Raw genomic sequence first — 18125 nt, forward strand, 5'->3', positions numbered from 1 at the left:
AGGAGCGGAGCAGGGGAAGGATACAGTGCTTATTGTGGTGGGTAGCTGCCTCGACAGAATTCTCCAGCTGTCCCTGGGCACTGTGCTGTGTAACAGCCATTCCTTTTCTGGAAATGGGTGGTGCTGGCTGGTGTTCTCTAGAGGGTTGCTGTCTGACAGCTCACAGGCATCCACAAAGCTAGTGGAAGCAACAGCATTCAGAGTAAAGTGCTGACAGCGTGTGGGAACGTCCCTCTCCAGATCCAGCTGAGGCACTGGAAGAAACGAGTGCTCCTGTGCTGAAGCTGGAGCCTGTGATCTTTCTTCCCACGACAGGCGGAGTCAGCTGGATGAGCTCCAGCAGTCTGGAGGAAGCATGGTCTAAGGCAGGAGCTGGCAATGAGTAACGGTGCTTAGAAGACGAGTCTATTCTCTGACAATGAAGAAAGCCTTAAGCTTAATGGTGTTCTGCAAGAGATGATTCTGGACTTAAGTGGAGAAACTTTTGATTTATTACTGATGACATGCTGGCTTTTTACTATAAATTAAGCAAAATGATATCCAGAAGTTTGCATAGAAACAAATTGTTCCAGTGGAAGCTCTACACAGACTGCGTGACTCCACCAGCATGTGATTTTTAGTGCAATACCAACTGTTTTGGACGTACATGATCTGCTACAGATGCATGTAAAATAGCGTGTATCCCACTCCTTGCCATGCCCACCTTCTTCCAAATAAGGACTTTGTTACCCTGCTGCTGCACTCCTGTGCCTGCTGATGTGTCGGGGTAACCTGAGGGTGTTCAGTAGCAGTTCCTATATAGAGTTCTGTGAAGCAGATAACCTTGATGGAGGACTGCAGCTGTGGAGGAGTGTTGCTGCTACTGGAACAATAGGAAGACAGGACTCTGCGGAGAGCAGGGCAGTGACAGTAGGAGGCAGAGTTTTGGCTCAAACCCTTCCATGCTTTGCCTGGATCAGTCCCAATAGGAAGCGTGGCATCTGCTAAAACAAACACCTGCCACTGCGAGCGCTCTGAAGGTGCTTCACAGAGGGTTATGTTATGCCTGCCTGAAAGGTGAGGAGAGCAAGGCATGTGACCTGAAGGCATTTTGCTGGAGCTCACCCATGGACTAGGAGCGGAACACAGACTTTGAAAGCCCAAGTTCAGTGCTGTGTGCTGCTGGATACAGGTTTTGCATGGCACTGCATGGGGACAGATGTCATTCCAATCTGTATCACGTGGAAGTTTCTCTGTGCTGCTGAGTCTGTAACCCGCTTTCTGAGTAGATGACGGTCTAACGGTTGTACAAAAGTTCAGTTTTGATATGAAAGAAAAAGGGATGTTCGTGCTAAACGTCACTCCTAGCACCCAACACGCGGGATGTGCAGGTGAAGGCAATGAGCAGCTAACTACGTGAGCACACCGGCACAGAGCCTCTCGCGGCCGGGCGAAGGCGGCGCGCAGATGGAGCCTCCCGCCACCAGGGGGTGCCCTCACCGCCCGCAGGTGCCGCGGGACGCGAAATGGCGCCACCCTCGCCCGCCCGGCTGTGGGGTTGGTGCTTATCCGGCCGCCACGTGGGTCTAGGGGCTGGCATGCTGTGCTGGTCACCTTTGGCCTCTGCGAGTTGTGTTTGAGCCGCAGGTTCAGCCGGGACCATCTTCAGGTTCTTCGTGGTTTTGGTGTTGAAATGTGTAGTAGGGTCTACTCTTTGAATTGTTTTCCATCCCAATGATGCATTGTTGAACAAAAACCTAAGATACTCTTTTCTTTTTTGTTTTTTTATTTTTTTTTTTTTACAAGGAATTCCTTATCTCCTAGGTAGGCTTGTTACCAAATAGCTGTCGTGGCCAGCTAGAGAGCTGCCTGATAGAGGCGCTGGGAGTTACAGAAAGCCAGGCTGTGCTGTTGCCACCTCTCCTTCAGAGTAAGGGAAGTATGCAAGAGCATGACCCACAGATACCATACACCAAACCCTGGAGTGGTAGGGAAACAGGCAGGACATGCGGTAGAGACGAGCAGCTCCTGTTTTGCCCAGGTTACTATGCCCCACCAAGGTGTTTCAGCTGTTTCAGTAATCTGTCTTGTAAAGAACAGACACTTGGTGTGCTTGAACCCATGGGACCACTAGACTAAAGACCCATAGAATGTGAGACTGTTTATGAGTTGGGCTCTGGCTTACAAGTTGAATGTAAGCCAGCAGTGTGCCCTGGCTGCCCAAAGGGTCAACTGTACTGTGGGGTGCACCAGGCCCAGCAACTGCCACTGGCTGAAGGAAGGGGCTCTGCTGCTCTGTGCTGTGCAGCCTTACCTTGATGTGAGAGGAGTGGCTGAGGGCCCTGGATTTGCTCAGTACAGAGCAGAGGAGCTGAGGGAGGCCGGATGGCGGCAGTAGCTCCTGACAGGGAGCGGAGAGCAGCGCTGAGCTCTGCTCTGTGTGACAGCGACAGGGCCCGAGGGACCGGCATGGAACTGTGTCAGGGGAGGGCAGCTGGGGGTCAGGGACAGGGTCTGCATCACGTGGCCCTGAGCTGATGGAGTTCAAGCTGCATTTGGGTGCTGCTCACAGGCACAGGGTTTGGATTTTGGGTGGTGTTGTTTGGAGATAAGTGCTGGACACACAAGGGGGATAAGATGCTATCTAGAGACACCTGGCCAGGCTTGAGCAGTGGGCTTGAGTGAACTTTATGAGGTTCAAGAAATCCAAATGCACCTGGGTCAAGTCAACATCCACTATCAATACAAGCTGGGGGGTGTAAGGATGGAGCACAGCCCTACTGAAAAGAACCTGGTGGTACTGGTGGATGGCAAGCTGGGTGAGTCAGCAATGTGCCCTCACAGCCCAGAAAGCTAACCATATCCTGGGCTGCGTCAAAAGAAGTGTGGCCAGCAGGTGATGAGGGAGGTGATCCTGCCCCTCTGCTCTGCAGTGGTGAGACCTCACCTGGAATACTACATCCAGATGTGGAGTCCTCACTACAGGAGAGATGTGGACCTGTTGGAGTGCATCCAGAGAAGAGCCTCAAAAATGATCCAAAGGATGGAACGCCTCTCCTACGAGGACAGACTGAGAGAGCTGGAGCTGTTCAACCTGGAGAAGGCTGCGAAGTGACCTGATAGCAGCCCTTCAGAAGCTGCTGGAAAGAAGGGGACAGACTCTTTAGCAGGGTCTGTTGTGATAAAATAAGGGGAAATGGCTTCAAGCTTAAAGAGGGGAGATTTAGGTTAGATATAAGAAAAAAAGTATTTTACAGTGACAGTGGTGAGGAACAGGTTGCCCAGAGATGTGGTTGATACCCCATCCCTGGCGACTTTCAAGGTGAGGCTGGATCAGGCCCTGTGCAACCTGATCTAGCTGTGGATGTCCCTGTTCATTGTAGGGGAGTTGATCTAGATGGCTTCTGAAGGTCTCTTGTAACTCTATGGATTCTATGATTCAGTGATCCTTGTGGGTCCCTTCCAGCTCAGGATATTCTATGTTTCTCTGAGTTTTGTTAGCATTCAGCACCATTGAAGGACTGATCCCAGTTGGACAGTGTGAATTGCAGGACCCTAAAGTGCTGGCTGTTCAGCCAGGCTCAGCATCGTATTCTCTGACTACTATATGTACAGGCTTATGGAGTAGCAAGCGAGCCAGATGCTGTGCCTCCTTGAGCGTGCTCCTGCTGGCCCGGAGTTGTGAATGTCCTTCAGCCCTCTCACACGTAATAAAAGCTGGAAAGTAGTAAGGGAACAAGAAAAGGAGCAGTTCTCCTAGGCTGCTAATCAGATGGTGTAAAGCCTGTGTGGCAGGGAAGGATGTGGCTGGATGGAGAATGTTTCCTTTGGGTAAGTTCAGCTGGCTGTGCTGGCCTGTGTGGTGAATGTGGAGCAAGCTCTGCTCACCGCTTCTGCATCTCTCCCTGTCACCTTCCTAGAGCTGCCTTCAACTTCTGGAGGGCAGTTTGAGGCAGAAGGAGACTGGCTTGAAAACACTTGAAGGTGAGGGAGGTACCATTTTATATAGAAATTAAGATGTCTACTGAAGGGAGGCTTATTCAGTGATGAGTTGTTCCTTGACTGCGAAGAGTAGAATTCCCAGCTTCACACAGTGCCCTCTCACTTACCCATAGGTAAGCTGTCCAGGAGGCTGGTGCCACTACAGCGCCTTTTGTCCTTTGGCTACCATCTAGTTTTTAATGTATATGAGATGATAGACAAAGAGGCAGAAATATCGAGATTTTTATTTTTTCTGAAATTTGAGGAACCAGAGGAACTATTAAAATAATAACGAAACTCTCATTTGAGAGTTATCATCTAAAATGCCTGAACTATAGCAAAGCTTCTTCCTTGGTGCCTTTACACATAACTAGAAGGGAAGTAAAATGTAAGAACACAGCATTAGCTTTCATTAAGCTAATATTTTCATTAAGCTAATATTTTCATTAAGGACTTCTCAAATCTTTTCATGTAAACCCTTATTTTCAGATTACAAAACTCAGTCATAAATTCCCCTCTGTGCTGATGCCAGGCACTTAAGGTCTCAGACCATCAGCACTCTAGTCAATCAGCTCTCTGGTTAAAGCAGAGTCCTAAGATCTTCCTACATGTTCTAATTTGAATTTGTTTTTTGTTTTTTTTTTTCCCTTTAAGTCTCTTTGCTTTAAAATACATAGAGTGATTGAATGAAATTATTTGTGATGTGCACGCTCTGCAGGTTTGCAAATAAAATGCAAATGAACAGTGTATTTGATTTGGTTCTTTTTGCCTTACAGCAGATCTGATCCTGATGGGTGCTGAATACATTCAGCTTCTTGCTTTGAAGATGGTAGGGAAGCCTGTGTAGTAGGGGAAGAGGGTATATATGAGGTGTACGTCAGTACAGGGCTAGCACCAGAAAGCCATTGAGCAGCCACAAAACAAAAATGTCATGAGCAGGAAGAAAAGGATAATGTTTGCAGCCAGGCGAAAATCCATCCCAAGCCAGGGCTCGCATGTGTTCACAGCTAGAGATTAACCTTTACTTGCAGCAAATTCTTCTGTTTGCCTCCCTCAGAAGGTGTCTGAAGTGTCCCAAAAGAACAAGAGTCGTGTTCAAGAAGTTCAGTTGTCTTGCTAAGGAACTAAGAGTAAAATTGGTTTATCTAAAGGCAGAGCTTCACAGCGTTTGTATTTCCTTGTAATGCTTCATTTATGTCCGTCTTACATTGGTTACCGTTATCTCAAGGAGGCAGCTGTAGAGGATTCGCTGCCCTTCTGCCAGGTCTGCTCCCAAACATTTGGAATATGGATCAGCACAGTACCGCAGCAGTCAGCAGTGCTGCAGCTCCTGAGTATTTCACCTTCTGACACCTAGGCTATAATTGCTTTCTGATGACTCTGCAGATCTGACTTGGTTTGGCTCTCTACATTCATGTGCTCCAAAGAGATGATCTCTGGGCTGCCCTTCTGCTTCAAAGGAAGCTGGCAAGGGAGCATGACTTCTTCCCCACCTTTAACCATGAGATAAATTGATCTTACACCCACCTACAGCCTTTTGTCAAGCTTGCTTTAGTGAGAGTGCGCGTTGGGCCATAAATCAGGAGTTAGGCTTTGCTGCTGCACCGAGGGGCTCTGGCATCCTTCATTTCTCCTAAATTGCCAATACTCTTTCTGTGATTTATATCTTCCAGGAGTGAAAGTGTAGGGCATGCAGGAGGCATGCACAACATCTATTGCTTGTGAAGCCCGCTAAGTATCAAGGACCAAATCGTGCTTTAGATGCAGGACTCAGAAGAGCCTGTTCTTTCCACTGGGAGCAGATACAACTCAAATGGCTTTGTCAAGTTACCCTAGAAAGGAAAACAGTGAGATCTAGTTATGCTGTATCCTAGCTCTTCCTCTCTTTCTCTCTTGTCTTTTCAAATCTTCGGAGCAAATGGAAACTGGGGACAGAACCCAAATGGATTTCAGTACATAAAGACTAAGTATACGTGGCCTTTAAGGAAGAAATGGAAAAGAATAACTTTTGAGTTTTCTAAATGTAAGTTATAACATTGGTAAAATGAATTTCCCATCACAGAGGAAAAATGCACCTTTTAGGAAAGGTCTGACAGAATACGGATGTACGAGGGAGGGAGCACTAAATGGAGAGCTGAGAAATATACAGACTTCAACAGATTTTCAGTGGTGTTAGCATGCAGTAACCATCAGTTATCACTTTTGCTTCTTTGTCAGCAGACGGGAGGCAGTTCTGCACTGTCTGTGTGATGAGCTCTCCATGCAAGACATGTTTGCTGTGCAGGCACTTTCGCCTCTTTGGAAGGCAGCTCTGCATGGCCTCTGTTGGTTTATGCAGGCAAACCTGCAGCTATTGTCAATGCTGTGTGAATGGGTGGCACAGACAGGGCATTCAGCTCTGTCCTGTCCACCTCAGCTCTTCATGGCTTCCTGCATTGCTGGAATTGGGCTAAAAGCAGCAATGTCTGCAAGCTTCAAGCCACGAAGCAGATTTCTCTTAATGTTACATCTTGGGGATTACAAACTTTTGAACTGACTAAAATAAAAGGGCAGTGTTTATGTGAGGGATTATCCCTTCTGGTTGCCTGTGGCTACGTTTGACCTGTAAGTCCCCTCCCTGCTCTGTGCTCTGCGATGGGAAAGCATGCGGGACTCCAGGCTGTACACATTGCTGCCTGCCTCCCTGTTTGGTAAGCTGCTGCCACGTTACCACTCACATTAATGAGAAGAGAGCTCAAAACTGATGCTGTCTGAGCTGCTTTTGTTAAACTGGAACAAAGTGCAAATTGCTTCTTCCTGTTTCAAATTTTCTCCTCGTGTTATAGTCTTTGAGGATGAGTAGTTATTTGAAAAGGAAGAACACAAATCTGATTTCTGTTTACGTTCAGCACCCTGTATTAATGGCACAAATGGGCTTTAAAACGGCTATAAATGTCACATTTGCTAAGGGCTATTGGCAGTACTGTGAGATTTAATAGTAAAGGATTGGGAAATCTTCTGGAATCCCTGGAAATTTTGAAATGAAGTATTGTTTCAGTTTTTCTGAAAGTTTGTTTTATTTTTAGTTAAAATACATGTAAATGAAGTGAGGATGTTAGCTGACCATTACCACATGCTTTCCACCATAGCCCTTATAAATGCATTGTTTGTTTGGAGCAACACACCACAGTGAAAAATTGGATCTCTGTTTTTCAAGACTGTTTTTCTGTCATCTATTACGAGCTGTAAATTCATTTACACTTTCAAATTAATTGAGAGCTCATGCCCAACAGAATAAATAAGATGTTTGACTCTTTAAAAACACACTTATCATCACTTCTACCTGCCTTAGAATCTGGATAGAGGTAAAAAAAAAAAATTACTCAGGCTTCAGTACATTCATCTCATAATTATAGTCATTCGCTGGGCTGGAAGTGTTTAAGGGAAATTAAATGTGCAAGTAACAGGCCTCATGACTATGCAACACAGTCTGAAATTTTCACATTGCAGTTTTAAAGCACGCGTGTTGGCTCACCATTCTCTGTGATCTACTTAGAAATCACTGTCACAACTTTTATTAACGTGCGTGGTAGAAAATAAAAGTATAATAATTTCAATCAGATTAATCATTTTTAAGACATTGCTTTTATACTTTCTATTATCGTATGCAAAAGGGCAAAGTCAGTTCCACTTAATTTATTTCATATGTTGTTCCATCAGCATCGCAAATAGTTCATTGCTGCATCTCTCTCCAAATAATGAGTTCAAGGCATCTTTTCTTTTGCAGCACTTCATCTGCATGCTGCACACTTCATCTTGTGTAACTGTCTGATGAAGAAGGGAAGCAGGGAGCCCAGGGCTGCTACAAAGAAGAAGCGCCAATGGAAAAAATGCCTGACACAGGTGTTACAGGACAATGGGCTATTTGGAGAACAAATAGAAAAGGAAGCAAGATGAATCTAATCAGCTGATGATTAAAGGAAAAACTCATTTAACTTCCTTCCCTTGTCAGAGTGCTGCACATGACCACAAGCATCCTGTCCTGGTGTAGGAAACTTCCTGACAGCCGTGAGATTCCCATAGAAGTGCTGGATGCAGTTCGTGAAGCTGTGTGCAGTTCTGCCCTCACGGGATTTGCTGGAGAAGACGTTAACAGGGGTTTCACAAACCACTCATTAGCTAACCAATATACTTTTTAAAAGTCTAAAGAAATCTGAGGATTAACTGGAAGAGTACTAAGCGTGTCTTTAAACTCAATTTGATGTCTTCTGCACTTAAGCATGTGTTTCGCTGGGCTGACAGCACAGTGATCACATAAAATGCACCTACTCAGGAGCACCCTCATTTCTTCTTCACCTATCAGTCATCTCCATCTGCAGATCATCTTCTCAACTAACCAAACACGATACCAATTTCCAAGGGAAATTCCCATGTGAAGTTCTGTTCAACTGCCTGTAGGCTTGGATGGTGTTCCTAAATATAGCAGTAACATCAGCTACATACGAAAGAAAGTTAGAAACATTTTGTAGCCCAATAAACTGCTGTAATTTTTCTAAGTGAAAATAAATAGAAGTTCAGAGGAAATAACTGTATTGTGATTAGTTGTGACAAAGGTCATTTGCTCGTGAGTGGAAATTTCCTAATGTTTTCTTTATGTTAATTGTGAGGGCCATTTGTAATTGTTGGGTTTGGCACGTTGTATTTGCTCTGCTAGATCCCACCGTGTGAAGCAAAGAGCAGAAGAGGAGCTGAGCAGCATCACTTTGTGCTGCGTGGATCCCTTTCATGCTTGGGGATGTGCCAGGTCTGGGGCTCCTCCGTGACACTGAAAAAAACCCACAGTTATCAGGTAAGGGAGATTGAAAGCCTGTGAGCCACTGAAGTAAGGCAAATTAAGAAGTGAGTTATAAATCATACTGGCATTTCATGTAGCCATCATAGCCAAGTATCTTCTTTATGAAATCAAAGTGATGTAGTTTGTAATGGACTTTTTTTAAGATCCACTGAGTTTACTGTATGTTTCCCTATCCTGTTTCTCTGTAGACAGCAGAGATACCTAAATTCAACTGGCCACAGCTTTAGGGAATGTTCTGCAATGGAACAGTGCACTTGAATTACGCAGGAAAGTCAGTCTTTTGACATGAATAAATGAAGGTGTACAGCTGGAACTGGTAAATCTTGGGTGGTGTGAAATTCACAGCAGTGCCATGGGTGGGCATTACAGCGACATAACAGGGAACGTGGATGTTTTCCATCTAAAAGCTTTCCCATAAAATATGTCTAAATATTCACGTGGGAGTAAGGGACAAAATACAGATCCCTGAGAAGCCCATGACAATATGTACAATGATTTCAGTGAAGTTAGGATTCTGCCTTGCAGGATTACTCATGTGCCTAGAGATAAATCCTCGCACCAATACTTGCAGACCCAAGGCTTGTGGCTGTGTTTTCCATGCAGCTGGGTGATTCTGGTTGCCACTGACATCAGAAGCACCTGCATGGGGCTCTGCTGCTGAAAGTGGAGGCTTTTCACTGCTGAGTTCCCTTGTCAGCCCAGGGCTGAGTAGTCCTGGCTGCCCCATGGATATGGAAGGTGATCATAGAATGGCCTGGGTTGAAAAGGACCACAATGATCACCTAGTTTCAACCCCCCTGCTACGTGCAGGGTCGCCAGCCACCAGACCAGGCTGCCCAGAGCCTTGCTTTGAATGCCTCCAGGGATGGGGCATCCACAACCTCCTCGGGCAACCTGTTCCAGTGTGTCACCACCTTCTGTGTGAACAACTTCCTCCTAATATCTAACCTAAACCTCCCCTGTCTCAGTTTAAAACCACTCCCTGTTGTCCTATCACTATCCACCCTCATAAACAGCCATTTCCCCTCCTCTGTACACACTCCCTTCAAATACTGGAAGGCCACTATGAGGTCTCCCCAGAGCCTTCTCTTTTCCAAGCTAACCCAGCCCAGTTCTCTCAAGCTTTCCTCATAAGAGAGGTGCTCCAGCCCCCAGTGATTAAACACTACTGCCTTCACTTAACATGGGGGTGGTGATTCTCATGTTCCACAGCTGTTTGCTTTTGATTGTGCTAGTGTACAGCTGGTTAAAAGCCAGGAAAACTGTAAACAATTTAGAGAAACTGTTCTCCTATGTTGTAGTAAGTTTCTGAGGTGGTTTGCTGTTGTTATTGTTTTTAAATATGTAAACTGTTCCTCATATGCCATTGGAGGTACAGCAGTATAAGCTTTTGACAACATTATTCATTGCTTTTTTGGTAACTACATTTCTGCATGTTCAAAGTGCTGCAGGAACACTCATTCTTTTGTTTTCCTTTTTTTAATTATCAGGTTCTCTGGAGCAGTGCTTGTTACATTTTAAAACATAATAATACACATGAATCTGAATTATATGAATAATTCAGAGAGTAAACAATTATGCATAGATGCTTTAAGTAAAGTTCTTTATGCTACTGTCCCATTAGCACACAAATACTATGCTGGAAAGCTGTGAAGATTTTTATCTCAATGAAGTACTCGCTGCACCTTTTTAAGGAGAACAGTCCCATTAGTGTCACAATTCTTGTGAGCAGGAAAAGCAACAAATGCAAAAACAACCCCACGCTTTTCAATACGAACTTGTAATAAAAATGAAATATGCAGAGTACATTGTCTTAACAAAGTCAGTGGTATTACTCAAATGGTTAAAGTTAAGCTTATTCTTATGTGCATGTTTCATTTGCATCCTGAACGAAAAATAATTTGCAGAGTCAATTGCAGCTGATGCTCCCTGGAGCTCCAGACAGCCATGTTCCAGCACTTGTGCGAGTGGCTGCACTCAGGTCAACGCGGTCAACCTGAAAATGCAAAGCACTTCATCAAATTCTTCCAAGTGACAGCATGCTTTTTAAGGCAAAACTTAATGAGATAAGGGAAACAGATTGGTTTCTACACAGGAATTTTAGGAGGAAGTGTTTGAATTTCTGTTTGTAACAAATATTAAGAGTAGATGAAAATGGGAGTAAGGTGAGATGGTGAATAAAACAGTTTCCAGTACTGATTTTGATCACATAATAATATTGAGACACAGGTTCTCAGGACCTGCGGGTAACTATCTCCTGCTAAATGTCCAACAGTCTCTTGAAATGGTTGGGTTGTTTTCAGCCCTGTTATAAACTGACAAAAGAACTCCTATTTCTCATAGCACCAATTTCTATATCTGTATGGATACTGATAGATTTGTGAGTAACTTATTTACTAGCTTAAAAAAGTCGTGATTGCAATAGAAATGTGAGATCATTGAATACAAATTAATAATTGCCCTGAATTTTATTATAAGATGGGAAAATTAAGTATTCGGATCAAAATTGTTTTTCATACTTCTAATTCTGCAAGAAGTCATTGGAAGTCAAGAAGCAGACATCCAATAAATATTTATACTTGTCTTTATTTGCATTCATGTGATCTGGGAAAAATAAGCAGCATAAAATTAAGCACATACACGTACATTTTAAGAAATAACTTCTCTGCTTCATTAGAGCTATCAGAGGGCTGCTTTGGGTCTTTGGTTAGGCTTTTCCCCTATCATTTTATACTTATTATGCATAATATTTTGCTTATAAAATTACTCAGAACTTGCAGAGTTAAAAACAGTGCTATAGGAATGGAGCCCAGAGTTCAGGTCATAGATTGGCTGTCAAGTTGTCTACCATTCCTCCTTTCTTTCTAATGGGATAAGGTCAGTGAGAAGGGCCAATTTTTTCTTTCCTCACAATATATGGGGTAATGATACAGGGAAATATACTGTATGGTAGAGATGATCCACAGTGGTCTGAAATCAGACTTTGAAATGAACTCTGAGTCTCAAAATGCAGATGTGACATCAGTTAGATTCATAGGGAGACACAAGTGAAGATATTCTCTTCAGGTCTACCTGTAAAGTCTGATATCCAAGGTGTTTAGGTAGTGAAAGAAATAAGTTTATTTCTTAATTATTAATTATTTCTATTCCCTAGAAATAATTAAAATCAGTTAGCTTCTCTCAAAGAGTTACAGTTATTGCTTGTGGGATGCAAGGCACAAAAGCTGCTAAGCTGTCCAAATCATTACAGTCCAATTCATACCTGAGATGACTGATAGGAGAAAGAAACCCATCAAGTCAGGCTGTTATGTTTTAGGACATATTTGGCTTGGAACATTTTTGAGTCACTCATGTACGGTCCCTTGAGTACAGACAGCCAAAGATTTATGCTTGTGTGATGCCATGAGTTCCTCTACGAGGCAGAGACTGGAGCCATTAGTAGGTCAGAGTCCAGAAGCTCAGCTGGCAAACAAACAAGAAAACCAAATTCAGTAAGAAGAAAATATGCTTGAATGAGAACTCGGACACCTGAAGAAGGACTCCAGATGTTTGAAAAAGGTTTAAAAAAAGCAATTGGGGAAGATGCTATGATAGAAGGGAAGACCGTAGAAAACAAGTTCTCCCACAGGTAATTATAACACAGAAGACTAATATTTCAATTCGCAAAGAAGAAGAAGAGCAAAGAAGAGCTCTTCATATTTTTGATGGAAGGATAGATTGCCAGAGGAATTGGTGAGAAAGTACCTCTGGCACATTATGGTGAAGTTAACCTCTATATGGGATGGTGAGCGTGCACAGTTTGAAAGTTCCAATTCATAAGAAAATCTTCCAATCACAGAACTCTCCTATATCAGTTAGTGAAAAATGCTTTTCATACTGACAGTAAATAACAGGGGTCTGCTTTGGAAACAAATTGACTTGGATTTTCTTTTTCATAGGGAAATATGTAGGGCAACCTACCCCTACATGCAGTCTCTGTTTTACTGGACTATGACTACTAAAAGACGCATTCAACAATTAGGCAGTGCCAGAATAAGGCTGATCTCTAAATGTGACTCCTAAATGTGTCAGTATGTAGAAATGGTAAGTCCAGTGCTGATGTTAACGATGTGCTGCATTTACATAGGACTTGTACAATACATGGGCTGGACAGTGCTCACTGAGGGGCTATTAATTATGTTAATATTAACTGCACACCATAAGACTTTCTTCCTTATTTAGTGCATACAGTTCCATCCCTGCTCTGAATCCAAAACATCGTCATTCCTTCCACATGCTATTTAGAATCATGGAGTCATAGAATATCCCAAGCTGGGTGGGACCTGTAAGGATAGAGTCCAGCTCTTGGCTCCATGGTCTGCCTGTTTTCTTCATACAATCTCTGCAGGGAGTTTAGCTGCTGAAAAACTGAAATACACCATTGTGAGCTGCACCTTGCAAGGCTTTGTGAGTAGGTAGACTTTTTTCGTAAGATCAACGAAAGCAATGCTTCTGACACGAGGAACAAGTTCACTTCCATTTGGCAGTCTCTATTACAAAGCATTTAAGGGTAAATTTTCCCTTTAATCTCAACCTTGGAAATCATGAATTTTCTTTGAGATGTTCACAAACACACACACATAAAGAAATGTAGTATGAATGCTTGCTCTACAGTGTTTCCTCTTTTGCAGCCGATATTTGATAAAATGATGAGTAGGGACAGAGAGACTAACAGGGACATGTGTTGCTGGTTATACTACTTGGACACAACCTCCTCTTCAACTGCCCCTCTTATTACTAAGGTTGCTAAGAACTTCCCAATGTATTTTTTTTAATTAGGTTTTACTTCAGCAGCTTTTTCAGTTCAAGATGAAATGTTCTATTCCATGGAACAGGCTGCTCAGAGGCTGTGGAGTCACACTGTCCATGGACTTGATCAAGAAGCACATGTATGTGGCACTGAGAGACACATGGTGGGGGTGGCTTAGTGGATAGACTGAATGATCTTAGTGTTTTTTTCCAACCTTCATGATTCTGTGATTCTAGGAGTTTGCCTCAAACTGAGTTGACTGAGACCTGTGGTGTTTGCCATTCTTGGGAATGTGACTGAAAAAAAAATATGGAGGTTTGCACTATCACTGAAATTACAGAATCCTACAGCCCAGGAAAGGGAATTTCCACTCTGTTTTCAAAGATTGGCTATTGTGCAATATGCTTATATGCAGGCATGTATTCCCCAGCAAGTTTATTCAGCAGAGCTTGTAAATTCTCCAAAGATGCTTCTGCCAGTGAGCATGCTTCCATTCCCTTACAGATCTTCTACATGTTAACATGGGCTTTAATTAAACACACCACGTTTGGCCTGGAGCAACAGAAGGGGAATTTGACTAAGCTTGTAACTGCTGCTCCCAGACAGTGGAACTATTTCAGCGTAATTTTAGGGCTCCTTTTCCACTTTCCCTTGGGCATCGTGGAGGAGTAAAATCTCTGATGAAAATGCAGAAAGTGGAAGAAAAAAATGAGGGGAATGCAAAGGAGTCAACAAAATCAAGAGTTCTGGCAAGATTAAGACTGAGTGAGGAAATTAAAATGGGTTGGGAATTGGAAAAGGTGCCCTGGCACTGGCTGCACAAGAAGAGCAGGACTGTGAACCAGTTTGCTAGGTGGAATTGAACACAGAGGTAAAGAGGAATGAGAAAAACATTTTGTATGAATGAACTGAAGCTGGGATTCTGCGAGGCTAATGCAGAAGACAAGCTGGAGTGCAAAGGGTAAATTGGAACAAGCTGGGAAAAGACTGAGAACAATACCTTTAGCAAGCATATGCAGAAGTAATTCGGAAATCATGTGCAGCAGCTCATGTAACGCAATGCTGGACACCAAGTGAAGTATCCTTTCTGGTTGGCTTCTGAACAGTAGACAGATAGCCACAAAGTGTACACGAAAAACTTCTTGCAGCACAGCATAGACTTGCAGCAACACATTTCCTAATATCCTCCAGGTCCTTCCAATAACTTGAATGTCAATCTAATACTCATCCTTCTGAGATCTTGTTTATCCCTTCTTGGTTCCAAGGTTCTTCAGTCTGCTTTTCTCACAAATATCCCACCACTGAGGCTGGCTTCTCTAGTCATCACCGTGTTAATCTATGCATACATCACACATACTGTTTGTCTTTCCTAACGTTAGCATGCATCTGATCTCATTCTACACATCCACTTACTTGTGGGGGCTTCGTAATACACTAATAACAGGGATGGTAGAGGATGGAAGTAGGAAGCTGGTCTCCTGTTTCCACTGCAGACTGATGGTGTTGACTCCCTGCAACTGTAGGGAAGCAGACGGTGCTGGATGCTATGGATGCTGGGTAAAGAGTCAGGTGTGGAAAACTAGCAGCAGTTGGGCAAACAGCTGGAATCAGCAAAGTACATCCTGCCCTCACCAAAAACTGGGAGGAAAAAAAACCTCCTTCACACCAATGTAACATAAAGAGGCAGGCATTCTTTATTGCAGTGCTGGATACACAGGGATCGCTCCACATAATGTGCATAGCTTGCTTTCAGGTGGTAGCTATACATATACAATTAAGCTATGCATATGTATTAGATTTCTGAGAACAATCATACATAATTGTATTGTTTCCAAGAAGTTCTTTGCATATTTCTCCGCCCCTCTGTGATGGATTGCTGGTGTCATGAGTCTCTCTTGGTGGTCCTAAGGACCCCTTTCCATATTTTTCCTCAGTTGTCCTTTGGTTACCTGTTCCTTCAAGCATGTGCATGGCCGAGTTGGCAGGGATGACTTGTTTTTTCTTACTTCTGTCTCACAGCTCTTGACCACATACTTCCTGTGTCTTAATGATAGGTCTGTATTTACATCCAGGATGTCCCACCTGCAGCTGAAGCAGTGCTAGCAAAGGTTGCCTTATAAAGTTTACAGGTTACAAATACTGGCTCTAAGTTTCCTTGGTTGCTCAACGTAACATGCAAAGCTGGGCAGAAGTGCTGAGTCCAGGGTGCAGGAGTGGGAATTGGAAGGCAAGAAATATGACAGTGGGATAAACCAGTGGGACTGGGAAAAATAGGGCAGTCCTGATCGGAGGAGATAAGCAGAATCAGTCGAATATGAATAAATGATCAGAATGTTCTTCTTCAGCCCCTTCAGATGCTGGAGAGAAACACAAATCCCAGAGCTGGGAGTGCTGAGAGCCCAGGACTGTGCGGCTATGATCTGTGTGTGGCCAGACTGTGATATTCTGTGATCATCTACTTAAATATGGTCTCATAATGGATCTGCAAAATGCAGTTATACTAATTAATGTAAGCTGCTCTTAATCCTAGCATTTCCTAACTTTGATGTGCTTGACCTTAGAACATTAATAATATTCTTTAAAGTACTCTGGAGACTACACACATATACTATACATGTACAAATAGCATCAGTCTGAAGTACTTGTTCTGCATTTGTTTCAAAATGAAGTTAATTTGATTTTAAATACGGATTTGGCTTCTGTGAGTCCTCCTTTCATTTTTTCCTCTTTTACAGAATTCCTTAAAATTGCACTATACAGCAGTTTGCTGGCTGTAACTAGGATTTATAGAATATTCCCAGGTTTCTTCACATTAATTATAACTTATTGTTAATATGTGTTAATTGGTCAGTCATTTTATCATTACTTTGAACGGACCCATCGGTGTTAGCTCTGAACAAACCCACACAAAGAACAGAAATCGATATGAAGGACTTTCAGTGCATGTTGCTGCTCCTAGAAGGACATACGAGCCTTGCTTTGTTAGGTATTGCCATGGGTCCAACTCAAGTCAATGGCAAGCAGTCAAGCAGGGGTGCAAATTTCTGTAAGAACAATATTCTGTGTTGTCTGCTGCTGGCATTGCACCAGAAGAAGGCTGAATTTCAAAATGTTTCAGTGATCTGAACAGTGAACTTATGGATAATTTGAGACAACCTGTGTTTTATTCACTGGCATTTCTTCATAGTCTTCATGCAAACTGGTCTGCTACCATAGCTGACATCATTCTGTGAGTGAAGACTCTTAAGAAAAATGGTTTTTCAGACTTGTGATTAAAGCAGAAATGACAACATGGTGGATGCTACAGCTTGTCTTGGGCTGCCAAATACAATTCTGTGCTATTCTATGAACTCCATCACCTGAACCATTAATCATTTGCCTGTTGTTTTTTTTTCTTCTTTGAAATGTAGTCTTGCTATGATCCTTCTCCTGTGGTTCTCTCATCTATTCTGTGTACCATGTGAGCACCTTTTGTGTCCTGTAAAACCTCTCTTTGCAATCTTTCCTTCCTGATGCATTTTTCTCTTTCAAAATGTCTTTATTTTCCTGGGCTGTCGCAAAAGAGGGGTGGCCAGCAGGATGAGGGAGGGGATTGTCCTCTGCTCTGACTTTTTAAATGGGCTGATAGTGATAGGACAATGAGAGAGATGGCTCTAAACGAAAAGAAGGGGAATTTAGATTAGATGTTAGGCAGAAATTCTTTACTCGGAGGGCGGTGAGGTGCTGGCACAGCTGCCCATAGAATCTGTGGTGCCCCATTCCTGGAGGCACTCAAGGCCAGGCTGGATGGGGCCCTGGGCAGCCGGAGCTGCTGGGTGGCAGCCCTGCCCATGGCAGGGGGCTGGGGCTGGGTGGGCTTTGAGGCCCTTCCAACCTGAACCATTCCATGATTCTGCAATTTTGTGATTCTGTTGTCGTACCTTTTCCTGTGAGTTCTGTTACTGCTCTTGTGGTAATGGTCACAAAGAGAAAAACAGGAAACGCAATTCCAGCTTAATCCTCTGGTCTTCAGAAGGTGTGTTTTCTCCTTTGATGCCTTGTGCAGCACTGATGACATTGCTAGAGGTTATCAGAAGTTTGCATGTGATTACTTCATTATCTGTATTCATGGGACTTACGTGCATTGCTAGCTATTAAGTGATTTAGTTTGCATTTGTACAGGGCATACACATCTTTTCATAGAACCATCATAAACTGGAAGGGTTGGAAGAGACCCATAAGGACCATCGAGTCTAACTCCTGGCTCCACACAGCACCACCCAAAATCCCAACCCTACGTCTGAAAGCAATGGCCAAACACTCCCTGAACTCTACCAAGCCTGATGCCACAACCACGTTTTGTTACTTGAAATCAAGCTTGTAAACGGATCTTTATCGGCCTGGGAGACCCCTTTTTGCTTTCACTAGGCATGGGCCAACGCTTTATTGTTTCCCACGGCCACCAGAACGCATCGGTGCAAATGTGTGACCGGACACAGGGCCTGCACCCCGCACCCTGACCTTGACGCGGGGATGCCGCGCCCGCCCCGCCCCTCGCACACC

General features: G+C 43.6%; 1 long non-coding RNA gene across 1 annotated transcript; it reads right to left on the minus strand.

The window, feature by feature from the left end:
- Positions 1 to 9922: 9922 nt before the first annotated feature.
- Positions 9923 to 18119, minus strand: LOC109368187. Its single transcript, XR_002115960.1, has 3 exons — positions 17504 to 18119; positions 12057 to 12256; positions 9923 to 10790 (listed from the first exon to the last, which is right to left on the minus strand). It is a non-coding gene; the product is annotated as an uncharacterized LOC109368187 (long non-coding RNA).
- Positions 18120 to 18125: the final 6 nt, after the last annotated feature.

Source organism: Meleagris gallopavo, chromosome 1, assembly GCF_000146605.3.
Source record: "Meleagris gallopavo isolate NT-WF06-2002-E0010 breed Aviagen turkey brand Nicholas breeding stock chromosome 1, Turkey_5.1, whole genome shotgun sequence".
Classification (NCBI taxonomy): Eukaryota; Metazoa; Chordata; class Aves; order Galliformes; family Phasianidae; genus Meleagris; species Meleagris gallopavo.